This window comes from Lathyrus oleraceus, chromosome 5, assembly GCF_024323335.1.
Source record: "Lathyrus oleraceus cultivar Zhongwan6 chromosome 5, CAAS_Psat_ZW6_1.0, whole genome shotgun sequence".
Lineage (NCBI taxonomy): Eukaryota > Viridiplantae > Streptophyta > Magnoliopsida > Fabales > Fabaceae > Lathyrus > Lathyrus oleraceus.
In genome coordinates, this window is record NC_066583.1 from 598,217,454 (window position 1) to 598,229,939 (window position 12,486).

Below are 12,486 nucleotides of genomic sequence, written 5' to 3' on the forward strand. Positions count from 1 at the left end.
GTCCACATACATAAGTATGTATGAGGCCCAAAAAATCATTCGCTCTTTCACCTTTTCCTGTGAATGGAGACTTTGTCATATTTCCAATTAAACAAGATATGCATGTCTCATATGATTCATAATCAAAAGAGTCCAAAAGTCCATCTTTATGGAGTTTGGAAACGCGTTTCTCATTTATGTGGCCTAATCGACAATGCCAAAGGTAAGTTGGATTTAACTCATTAGGTCTCATCCTTTTCTTTCTTCCAGGTACTTTAGGCAGTTTCTCTTCCAGTGTCCGGTCTTACCGCAATGGAAGCAGGTGCCTGCCTTTTCTATGCCTCCACTAGGCTTCAAAGCAGCAATAATGGGTCTGGGTTTGGCAACTTCCTTGCCTTTCCCTTTATCACCCTGCTTGGTGGGCCTTTTGTTCTGTCTGTTTCCATTTCCGATCATCAGAATGGAATTCCCTTTTGACTTCAGATTCTGCTCAGCGGTTCTTAACATAGCTAGCAGTTCAGAAAGAGATTTGTCCATATCATTCATATTGAAATTTAGGATAAATTGACTGAATCTATATGGCAACGATTGCAAGATCAAATCAGTTGCAAGTTCCTTTCCGAGGGGAAAACCCAACCTTTCAAGGTTTTCCACGTACCCAATCATCTTGAGCACATGGGGACCTACAGTGGCTCCCTCAGCTAACTTGCCTTTAAAAAGGGCTTTTGAAACTTCAAACCTCTCATGCCTTGCTTGCTCTTGATAGAGCATCTTCAGGTGTTCGATCATATCGAACGCTGCCATGTTCTCATGTTGCTTTTGCAATTCTGAGTTCATGGTAGCTAGCATGAGACAAGCAGTTTCATTGGCATCATCGACATGCTTCTTATAAGCATCTCTTTCTGCCTTAGGTGCAGAACTAGGAGGTTCCTCTTCAGGAACATGTTTCTCCAAGACATACAACTTTCTATCATGTTTGAGGACAATCCTCAGGTTTCGGTGCCAATCCAGAAAATTTGTCCCAGGCAATTTTTCCTTGTCAAGGATTGATCGCAAAATGTTGTTAGAGGTGTTGGTTGTCATGGTAATCTACATGAAATTAATGAAAATATAAGTATCATTAACATATTTAATTAGGCCTTTAATTAAATATGCTCCCACTATTTTACTCAAAACAAATGACCCTCATCATTTGATTCGGAAAATCCCGTTGGAAGATTTTCTAGTGGGTCGAGATCCATATTTCACTTTGTTCTAAGTTCGCGTAGGCGGATTACACAAAACTAGGTTATTTAGGTAGGAACTCCTTCCAATTGTATCTGATACAACTCTCGAAAATTTCTGTTGGGTGAATAACTCCTTATTCCAATCCATCATATGGATCATTTCCAACTCTTGCTTCTAAATATATATAACCTTATTATAATTTGTTTAGTTAAGTTTGACCCATTGTTTTAGCAGTTGGATATTACAATTATCCCATCACACCTTACTAATATAGAACATGCACCTCGCGTAGGCGAAACCTACATTATCCGATACTTGTCTTGATGAGTGCTAAAACTTGGAAAGCTTAAACTTAATATTTAATTTGAGGGAATTGTAATTGTTCTGATCTCACCGGCTTATTTATCATATAAATCGTCTCTCACATGCATCAACATACATTCACATACATCAACATACATTCACATGCATCAACATACATTGACATACATCAACATACATTCACATGCATCAACATACATAATGAAACAGTTATGGCCCCTAGCACAATTGTTCTCCCAAGCCAATGAGAGAACCTAAGCTAACCTAATAATGATCTAAGCTTCTCCAAGCAAGATCTTCAAGGTTGTCCTCCTTTGATATTGAATTCTTCTCTTTCTTCATAACATTGTCCTCCTTTGATATTGAATTCTTCTCTTTCTTCATAACATTACATTACAGAAGAAACTCGTTTTACATACGAGGGATTGAGATGAGAAAAGAAGTTACATTAAGAGATTAAAAGGAGAGGCACGACACGCAGGTCGCATTTAAAAACCCAAAACAAAATAAAGGAAAACTAAGGCCATAACTGATCACCACAAGACAATAATAATAAACACATTATTATTATTAATTTTAATTCTTTAATTAATTAAAACCAAATTAAATTTCGGCGACCGGTCACACTACGCAGAGTTAGCCGGGGGTCCGCTGCCCGGTCACAAGCATGTTACGACCGTCACGTCCAGCTTGTTACGACCGTCACAGGCCCATGACGAACGTCACGCGACCAAAATAACAGAAACGCCTAGAATTCTGGATCTGTGAATGTGACGACCGTCACAAAGCATGTTATGACAGTCACGTCCAGCTTGTTATGATTGTCACAGGTCCATGACGATCGTCACGCGGCCAAAAAAACCAGCGCTTTGAAACAGTCAACAGATGTGTTCCAACAAGCCCTCAATTCACAACTCCTTGACGGCACAACCCTTGCACCGTCACTAACCCTAATGCACCAATTTCAGACCGTCAAACACACCTCGATTGTTGATTCAGTATGATTGATCAACAGGTCATTGCTTCACCATACTAATGTCGGATTCCGAAGCAAATGACCATTGATCGCTCAAAGGAAAACAACCATTTAGTGTTTGAATGAACGAAACAGAAACAGTATATCATATATACCGTACTTTGCATTAGGATTACTTATATCATATATAAGTTGATCGGTCTCAATTGCGTAACCTATGGACGATCAATGTATCGCTGCTTCACCATACTAATGTCGGTTCCGAAGCATAGTCAACATCAATCATCTAAATCGTACACACATGATGCCAAATTTAATTACTCGTTTATTCTTTGATTCATTTTGTCTTTTAATCATATTAATACAGAAAATAAACAGCTATCCGATTCATGGTTTCGTAAGTGGCTCTGATACCACTGAAGGAGAACGGCGATCCAAAACACAGCAGAAATTAAAATTTTCTCCTTTAGTGATCCTTAAGAATGGGCATGATCAGTGATAGAATAGTTACCTCTTGTGACGATTGAAACCTTTGATGCAGATCTACGGAGCAATCATGAATGTTGAACAATGACAACGCCTCTACTCAGTCCATACGAACGGATTCCTTCAATCTCAGTGCTAGTTGCTATGAATGAAGGCTTTGAGTGAGAGAGAAAGAGAGAGAGAGAGAGAGAGAGAGAGAGAGAGAGAGAGAGAGAGAGAGAGAGAGAGAGAGAGAGAGAGAGAGAGAGAGAGAGAGAGAGAGAGAGAGAGAGAGAGAGAGAAAGAGAAAATGAAAATGCAACCTGTAACACCCCGATAAAATAAGATAATTATTTAATTTAAGTTAATATTATATTTATTAATTTAATTAAATAATTGGAATTATTGGATTATTATTATTATTATTGGAATAATAATTATTGGATAATATATATAAGTTGGAAATAAGAAAAAAAGAGTTCCAATTGGTAAAGAGGGTTTTCACGTGAAAAGCAGAGAAACGGCTGAAAAGAGGAAAAGGGCAAAGAGACAGAGCAAGAGGAAGAAGGTTGGAGAAGAGAAAAGCTTGAAGCTTAAAGATTGCCGGATTAACTCAGGTAAGGGGGGTTTATCGTCGTTTAATGGGTATTATGGGTTAACATGTAATGGGTAGTGATAAACCGTTGAATTGACCCTAATTGGGATGTTGAATGCTGAAAAATTGTGTTGGATAAGTTGTGTTAAAGCTGTGATTGAATCTGTAATTGTGTGAGTTGTGAATTCCCGAGCGTATAGCTTTTTACGGAATTGGAATCGGAGGTCCGGAAGTCCTCCAACGGCGGAAAATGCGGAGAATTCTGCATTCTGCTTCGTGTTAGCGCAGGAACAGCTTTCTGTCTTGCGTTAACCGGTTAACCCAGGGTGTTAACCGGTTAACACTGTTATGAATTGTGAAGTATTGCTGTCTGTCTTGCGTTAACCGGTTAACCCAGGGTGTTAACCGGTTAACACTGTTGTGATTTGTGAAAATTGTTGTTCTGTTTGCGTTAACCGGTTAACCTAGGGCGTTAACCGGTTAACACTGTTGAGTTTTGCCAGAAAGCGTGTTCTGTGTTGCGTTAACCGGTTAACCCAGGGCGTTAACCGGTTAACACTGTTGGAAATTTGAAAAATTGATATTTTAATGTTGTGAACATAATTGGTGATTGGCCTATATCGGTGTGTGATATAGTAGGGATTAGTTCCCGTTGTTTTGAGTAGGACAGGTATTAGTAGAGTGTGCTAATACTGTGATTGAATTATTTGGCATGACATGATATGATTATGTGATAAATATGCTGATGATGTGTGAAAATATGCATAATGTTGTGAATGTGGATATTATGTATGTAATTGTGGATGGACTGTTTTATGGCTTAGAGTGTGAGCATATGTCCATTGTGGATTGTTGTTGATGATGTTGCATTACTAGGTGAATTAGCATGCATATTGTGGCCTTTATGGTGGTAGCTAATTCCCATGGTGAGGAATTAGTGAGTAAATCATTGTGGATTGTTGTTGATGTTTGCATGCTAGGTGATTAGCGTGCATAGCATAGCCCTTGGGGTGGTAGCTAATTCCCGTGGTGAGGAACTAGTGAGTTGGTGGTAGCTAATTCCCGTGGTGAGGAATTAGTGAGTGAGTCACTAGGTCTCAAATGAGTGGGACTAGTGGGCTTGGTAGCCGTATCTGGATTTGATCGGTGAGGTGAACTATATGTTCACGAATAGTCGGTACCGCATGCATGGAGTCTCATTGCATAATGTATGTATGGCGTATAATATGAATGGATGTATTCCAATATTATACGTGTGTTTGTGTTGGCATTGAGTATGAGTATGAATTGTGTTGGTATTGAGTATGATATTTGAGTTGATGTGCCGTTACTGAATGTGTGATATGATTAGGGTGATTGATGTGTTACTTACTTAGCATTACATGATATTTTATAATGCTTATTATATCGATTGAGGAACTCACCCTTACAACTATGTTTTCAGGTAACGAGCAGTGATTGAGTAGAAGCTAGTGCTTGGAGTCTAGTGTAGTCTCCTTAGTGGGTCATGCTCTGATAGATGTAACATCGGGACGGGATGTTTTACCTTGTTGAATAATTTTACATGTAATGTGTTACATGTTTTGCATGATTGATTTGATTTCTATCCGCTGCGTATTGTGCAAATGCTTTATGTTTTGAATTAATAAAAGAGCATGACAGTTATGATGGTGAATGGTGTGTAATGATTGTGTGACACCCTTAATTGCATAATTACTCTGATTGATATATTGCTATTTTAATTAAATATTTGGGGTATGTTAGAAGGGTGTTACATTAGTGGTATCAGAGCATCGTCGGTCGAGTCAAGTCGTAATTATTCTGTTTCCCTGTACGGGATAGGTGTTGTGTAACCCTATCAGTACTTATTGTTTTAGCTGGTTGGGTTTTCAGAATAGAGATGGCTGGAAGAGGTAGAGACGATGCTGCGATTGCTGAGGCTCTGGGTATGCTAGCTGGAGTACTTGGAGGGAATCCGAATGTTGTGGGAATGGGAGCTGCTCGTCAACTGAGTGAGTTCCAGAAGAACAATCCTCCAATGTTCAAGAGAGCATACGATCCAGATGGTGCTCAGAAGTGGTTGAAGGAGATCGAGAGGATCTTCCGAGTGACTGAGTGTGCCGATAACCAGAAGGTCAGGTTCGGTACGCATATGCTGTCAGAGGAAGCAGATGATTGGTGGGTTGCTACCCGCACTGAGTTGGAAGCTGCTGGGAGTGCTGAGATCACTTGGGTTGTGTTCAGAGAGAGATTCCTGAGGAAGTACTTTCCAGAGGATGTCAGAGGAAAGAAAGAGATAGAGTTCTTAGAATTGAAGCAGGGCAACCGGTCTGTTACTGAGTATGCTGCTAAGTTCACAGAGCTGTCGAAGTATTACACTCCCTATGATGAGGCTACTGGGGAATTTTCAAAATGTGTGAAGTTTGAGAACGGGTTACGTCCCGAGATCAAGCAGGCTATTGGGTATCAACGGATTAGAGTGTTTTCTGATTTGGTTGACTGTTGCAGGATTTTTGAACAAGATACCAAGGCCAGAGCGGAGAGCTATCAGCAGAGGGTTGATAGGAAAGGCAAGAATCAGAATGATCGTGGGAAACCGTATGCAGCTGGCAAAGGTTTCCAGAGACAGAGTGGGATGAAGAGACCTAGTGGGGGAGACTCTAGTGCCCCTGCTAAGTGTTACAGATGTGGTCAGGCTGGACATCGTATCCATGAGTGTACCAGTAATGAGAAGAAGTGTTTCAAGTGTGGAAAAGGTGGTCACTTTGCTGCAGAGTGTCGGTTGAAGACTGTGACTTGTTTCAACTGTGGAGAGGTGGGTCATATCAGTCCACAGTATCCTAAGCCGAAGAGAGAGAACCAGTCGGGAGGCAAGGTTTTTGCTTTATCGGGTTCGGAGACTTCTGCGGATGATCGTTTGATCCGAGGTACGTGTTATATTAATGGCTTTCCTCTTGTAGCTATTATTGACACAGGTGCGACTCATTCCTTTATATCTTTGGATTGTGCTGTGAAACTTAAATTAGAGATATCTGAGATGCATGGGAGTATGGTGATTGATACTCCTGCGAAGGGTTCAGTGACTACTACTTCAGTTTGTTTAAATTGTCCTTTGAGTATTTTTGGTAGAGACTTTGGGATGGACCTAGTGTGTCTTCCCTTAGTACAGATTGATGTTATTCTGGGTATGAACTGGTTGGTGTTTAACCGAGTTTATATCAACTGTTTTGATAAGACTGTGATCTTTCCTGAGATTGAGGAAGGAAAGAGTTTGTTTCTATCAGCAAGGCAGGTGAATGAGGCAGTACTAGATGGGGCAGAGTTGTTTATGCTGTTAGCGACTTTGGAGGCTAAAGATAAACTGACGATTTGTGATCTGGCAGTGGTGTGTGATTTTCCTGATGTGTTTCCGGAAGAAGTGAATGAATTACCGCCAGAGCGTGAAGTTGAGTTCTCGATTGATTTGGTACCTGGTACTAGGCCGGTGTCAATGGCTCCGTACCGTATGTCTGCTGTTGAATTAACTGAATTGAAGAGTCAGTTGGAAGATCTGTTGGATAAGAAATTTATTCGTCCGAGTGTGTCACCGTGGGGTGCACCAGTGTTATTGGTTAAGAAGAAAGAAGGTACTATGAGGTTGTGTATGGACTACAGGCAACTGAATAAAGTGACGATCAAGAATCGGTATCCTTTGCCGAGGATTGATGATTTGATGGATCAGTTAGTTGGTGCGAGTGTGTTCAGCAAAATAGATTTGAGGTCGGGATATCATCAGATACGTGTGAAAACTGAGGATATTCAGAAGACTGCTTTCAGAACAAGGTATGGACATTATGAGTATTCTGTAATGCCTTTTGGTGTGACTAATGCGCCTGGAGTATTTATAGAGTATATGAATAGGATTTTCCATCCGTATCTCGACAAGTTTGTTGTGGTGTTTATTGACGATATTTTGGTGTATTCGAAATCTGAAGAAGAGCATGCTGAACATTTGAGAATGGTTTTGGGAGTTCTACGAGAAAAGAAGTTATTTGCGAAACTGTCCAAGTGTGAATTTTGGTTAGAAGAGGTTAGTTTTCTTGGTCATGTGATTTCAAGAGATGGCATTGCTGTTGATCCTTCTAAGATAGAAGCGGTATCTAAGTGGGAAGCTCCGAAGTCAGTTTCTGAGATAAGGAGTTTTCTTGGTTTGGCTGGTTATTATAGGAAGTTCATCGAGGGATTTTCTAAGTTGGCGTTACCGTTGACGATGTTGACTAGAAAGGGGCAAGCGTTTGTTTGGGACTCAAAATGTGAAGAAGGTTTCCAAGAGTTAAAGAGAAGGTTGACTACTGCTCCTGTTCTGATATTACCAAGTTCGTCAGAACCATTTGAGGTTTACTGCGATGCTTCATTGTTGGGTTTAGGTGGTGTTTTGATGCAGAATAAGCAGGTTATAGCTTATGCTTCGAGACAACTGCGGGTTCATGAGAGGAACTATCGGACACACGATTTAGAGTTGGCAACTGTGGTGTTTGTTCTGAAGTTATGGAGGCATTACTTGTACGGGTCAAGATTTGAGGTTTTCAGTGACCATAAAAGTTTAAAGTATTTGTTTGATCAGAAAGAGCTGAATATGAGACAGAGGAGATGGTTAGAGTTTCTGAAGGATTATGACTTTGGTTTGAATTACCATCCGGGTAAAGCAAACGTAGTGGCTGATGCATTGAGTCGGAAATCATTGCATATGTCTATGTTAATGGTTAAGGAATTGGATTTAATTGAGCAGTTTAGAGACTTGAGTTTGGTGTGTGAGAGTACTCACAATAGTGTTAAATTGGGAATGTTGAAGTTAACGAGTGGTATTCTGGATGAGATTAGAGAGGGTCAGAAATCCGATTTGCTTTTGGTTGATAAGTTGACTCTAGTGAATCAAGGTCAAGGTGGTGAATTCAGAGTTGATGAGAATGGTGTTTTGAAATTTGGTAATCGGGTGTGTATTCCGGATGTTACCGAACTTAAGAAGAGTATTCTTGAGGAAGGACATCGTAGTGGCCTGAGTATTCATCCTGGAGCTACGAAGATGTATCATGATTTGAAAAAGTTATTTTGGTGGCCGGGAATGAAAAGAGAAATTGCGAGTTTTGTTTATTCTTGTTTGACTTGTCAGAAGTCAAAGATTGAGCATCAGAAGCCGTCTGGGCTAATGCAACCGTTGGCTATTCCAGAGTGGAAGTGGGATAGTATCAGTATGGATTTTGTTTCGGGTTTACCGAGGACGATTAAGAATTTTGAAGCTATTTGGGTGATTGTCGACAGATTGACAAAGTCGGCTCATTTCATTCCGATCAGAATGGATTATCCGTTAGAGAGATTAGCCGAGTTGTATATTGAGAAGATTGTAAGTTTGCATGGTATTCCGTCGAGTATTATTTCGGACAGAGATCCTAGATTTACATCGAAGTTCTGGGAAGGTTTGCAGAAGGCTTTGGGAACTAAGCTGAGATTGAGTTCTGCATATCATCCGCAGACTGATGGTCAGACTGAGAGGACGATTCAGTCACTAGAGGATCTTTTGAGGGCTTGTGTTTTGGAAAAGGGAGGTGCTTGGGATTGTTATTTACCTTTGATTGAGTTTACCTACAACAATAGTTTTCATTCAAGCATTGGTATGGCACCGTTTGAAGCTTTGTATAGTAGGAGATGTCGGACGCCTTTATGTTGGTATGAGTCCGGTGAGAGTGTTGTGGTTGGACCGGAGATTGTTCAACAGACTACGGAAAAGATTAAGATGATTCAGGAGAAGATGAGGATTGCTCAGAGTCGTCAGAAGAGTTATCACGACAAGAGGAGGAAGTCACTTGAGTTTCATGAGGGAGATCATGTGTTTCTTCGTGTTACTCCGATAACTGGGGTTGGTCGAGCTTTGAAGTCGAAGAAGTTGACACCTCGATTTATTGGTCCTTATCAGATTTTGGAGAGGATAGGGGAAGTAGCCTATCGTATCGCTTTACCGCCGTCACTTGCGAATTTGCATGAGGTTTTTCATGTGTCTCAGTTGAGGAGGTACATTCATGATCCGTCGCATGTGGTCCAAGTAGATGATGTACAGGTGAGAGATAACCTGACTGTTGAAACATCACCTATGAGGATCGAGGACCGAGAGTTGAAGCAGTTGCGGGGTAAAGAGATTGCCTTGGTGAAGGTAGCTTGGGGAGGACCAGCAGGTGGCAATGTGACTTGGGAACTTGAGAGTCAGATGAAGGAGTCTTATCCGGAGTTATTCGTTTGAGGTATGTTTTCGAGGACGAAAACTCTTTTAGTGGGGGAGAGTTGTAACACCCCGATAAAATAAGATAATTATTTAATTTAAGTTAATATTATATTTATTAATTTAATTAAATAATTGGAATTATTGGATAATTATTATTATTATTGGAATAATAATTATTGGATAATATATATAAGTTGGAAATAAGAAAAAAAGAGTTCCAATTGGTAAAGAGGGTTTTCACGTGAAAAGCAGAGAAACGGCTGAAAAGGGGAAAAGGGCAAAGAGACAGAGCAAGAGGAAGAAGGTTGGAGAAGAGAAAAGCTTGAAGCTTAAAGATTGCCGGATTAACTCAGGTAAGGGGGGTTTATCGTCGTTTAATGGGTATTATGGGTTAACATGTAATGGATAGTGATAAACCGTTGAATTGACCCTAATTGGGATGTTGAATGCTGAAAAATTGTGTTGGATAAGTTGTGTTAAAGCTGTGATTGAATCTGTAATTGTGTGAGTTGTGAATTCCCGAGCGTATAGCTTTTTACGGAATTGGAATCGGAGGTCCAGAAGTCCTCCAACGGCGGAAAATGCGGAGAATTCTGCATTCTGCTTCGTGTTAGCGCAGGAACAGCTTTCTGTCTTGCGTTAACCGGTTAACCCAGGGTGTTAACCGGTTAACACTGTTATGAATTGTGAAGTATTGCTGTCTGTCTTGCGTTAACCGGTTAACCCAGGGTGTTAACCGGTTAACACTGTTGTGATTTGTGAAAATTGTTGTTCTGTTTGCGTTAACCGGTTAACCTAGGGCGTTAACCGGTTAACACTGTTGAGTTTTGCCAGAAAGCGTGTTCTGTGTTGCGTTAACCGGTTAACCCAGGGCGTTAACCGGTTAACACTGTTGGAAATTTGAAAATTTGATATTTTAATGTTGTGAACATAATTGGTGATTGGCCTATATCGGTGTGTGATATAGTAGGGATTAGTTCCCGTTGTTTTGAGTAGGACAGGTATTAGTAGAGTGCGCTAATACTGTGATTGAATTATTTGGCATGACATGATATGATTATGTGATAAATATGCTGATGATGTGTGAAAATATGCATAATGTTGTGAATGTGGATATTATGTATGTAATTGTGGATGGACTGTTTTATGGCTTAGAGTGTGAGCATATGTCCATTGTGGATTGTTGTTGATGATGTTGCATTGCTAGGTGAATTAGCATGCATATTGTGGCCTTTATGGTGGTAGCTAATTCCCATGGTGAGGAATTAGTGAGTAAATCATTGTGGATTGTTGTTGATGTTTGCATGCTAGGTGATTAGCGTGCATAGCATAGCCCTTGGGGTGGTAGCTAATTCCCGTGGTGAGGAACTAGTGAGTTGGTGGTAGCTAATTCCCGTGGTGAGGTATTAGTGAGTGAGTCACTAGGTCTCAAATGAGTGGGACTAGTGGGCTTGGTAGCCGTATCTGGATTTGATCGGTGAGGTGAACTATATGTTCACGAATAGTCGGTACCGCATGCATGGAGTCTCATTGCATAATGTATGTATGGCGTATAATATGAATGGATGTATTCCAATATTATACGTGTGTTTGTGTTGGCATTGAGTATGAGTATGAATTGTGTTGGTATTGAGTATGATATTTGAGTTGATGTGTCGTTACTGAATGTGTGATATGATTAGGGTGATTGATGTGTTATTTACTTAGCATTACATGATATTTTATAATGCTTATTATATCGATTGAGGAACTCACCCTTACAACTATGTTTTCAGGTAACGAGCAGTGATTGAGTAGAAGCTAGTGCTTGGAGTCTAGTGTAGTCTCCTTAGTGGGTCATGCTCTGATAGATGTAACATCGGGACGGGATGTTTTACCTTGTTGAATAATTTTACATGTAATGTGTTACATGTTTTGCATGATTGATTTGATTTCTATCCGCTGCGTATTGTGCAAATGCTTTATGTTTTGAATTAATAAAAGAGCATGACAGTTATGATGGTGAATGGTGTGTAATGATTGTGTGACACCCTTAATTGCATAATTACTCTGATTGATATATTGCTATTTTAATTAAATATTTGGGGTATTTTAGAAGGGTGTTACACAACCGCACTTAATGCTTCTGCACAAGGGTTCTATTTATAGAACCACTTGTGTGGGCTTCAAGCTAAAAAGCCCATTTAAGTGTAAGTGGCCCATATTTTATAATATGCCAAAATCACTTAAGCGTGTGGTACCTTACCATATTTCGTATTCTACTTAAGTACACCGTACCTTACGATGTTCTACAATTCACTTAAGTACACCGTACCTTACGGTGTTCCTTAGTTACTCTATCTCTCATCAATCCGTTCTTTGTGTGTGACCCTGTAGGTTTTCGCGGCATTGACAATTATATTAAATCACGTATTTAACATAATAAACAGTGAGCGGTATCTAGCAACACATCACTGCTACCCAAGACACGAAAATGTCATGTGATCTGACAAATCTTTCTGTGATAATATTTATGCGTATAATTACCCTTTTGCCCTTATGTCTATATTGAACACAAGGCATAGACCGTGTCATCCTTGTCCAGTTCAATATTGGGTCCATAGACATTTATCCTGTTATGTAGGATGGGCAAATTCCATCTAGGTCACTCATGTCCCTCAGCATGCTTCG